Genomic DNA, 1269 nt, shown 5'->3' on the forward strand with positions numbered 1-1269 from the left:
AAAAAAAAAAATCATTTAGCTTACATCATTTTAAGTGATAAAATCTTCAAACACTCCAATGTGGCTTTTAATCTTCTTGTGTTTTAAAGGAAGAAATCTGAGTTTCCATTAGCTCAACCAGGATACAGTGAGAGATGAGCAGCTTGAAGTGTCTGCAGAAGTATCAGCTAAAAGAAACTTCCACCTTTCTCTATATAGCTAGACTTAGGTGGCACTTGCTCTGTTCTTTTCACAGGGCACTTATCAAGGATCTTGCATATACTTACTTGTTTACATGCCTTATCTCACCTCCTAGACTCTAAGTTCTTTAAGGGCAAGATCTCTATCAGGTTTATCTTTCATCATTCACAATGCCAGCAGGCCCAAATTGGTGTCTGTTAAATGAATGAAGGAATGAAAGTGAATGAATAAATCATACCCATTGCAAGTTAACCCTTTGGTTTTATTTGGCTTATATGAAGAAAATCCTCAAAAGGAAGAAAGCTAAGTTAGAAACCTTATAAGGAAGACTGTCTTTTGGGATGTCCTACCCACCACAGCACCGGGCAACTGTGGAGCCTTTCACTTTATAACTAACAAAGGGCTAGTGAATTCTTTCTGAAAAATTCGTTTAAGGCCCTTGGTGGTTTAAATCTTTACTGTCTTGTAAATTAACTCTCAAACATTAAGTCAGCAATAGAGCTTGCTTATCAATCATCCTTCCCTCTTTGTTAATACGAATTAGGAACTTAGGTTGCAGTTTTTCCTTTCCCCTTTCAAGTGTGATGATCATGTAAAAGAATCACAGGAACGCACGGGGAATGACATGTGCAAATAAGAAAAACGCACACACAGCACGAACTCATTTTCTCCCAGATATTTTTTGGCTAACCTATCAAGCTTGAAACAGGCTCTATGATAGACGTGTTTGTATGTGTATATTAGAAAAATAGAAAAAACCCCCAAACGGTGCAAAACTATCTGTAAATATATGTACGAATACAAAACGAAATTTCAAGCTTTTTCTTAAGATTAAAAACGACACTTAGAAAATTACGTGAAACAAATATGCCGTTGGACCTAGGGATGCAAAATCAGCCAATGTCAGCAAAATGAAATGGGGTAATTTGGGGGTCAGAAGGGGACTTAGCTGCAAAAACAATCACCTAACTAGAGACCCAGTTTGCCTAGGGGAGCGTGACTCACATTTTCGGATAATCTGAAGAAAGGGGCTAGGATTTGCGCCAGGCATCCATCCTGGCTCCCGGCTCCCGGCACGCACGGTCCGCT

General features: G+C 39.0%; 1 pseudogene; it reads right to left on the reverse strand.

Annotated features, from left to right (window-relative positions):
- The window catches only part of LOC103600560, a 26151-nt pseudogene that overhangs the window by 24327 nt on the left and 555 nt on the right, over positions 1 to 1269 (reverse strand).

The sequence above is a fragment of the Galeopterus variegatus genome, unplaced genomic scaffold (assembly GCF_000696425.1).
Source record: "Galeopterus variegatus unplaced genomic scaffold, G_variegatus-3.0.2 Scaffold3383, whole genome shotgun sequence".
Lineage (NCBI taxonomy): Eukaryota > Metazoa > Chordata > Mammalia > Dermoptera > Cynocephalidae > Galeopterus > Galeopterus variegatus.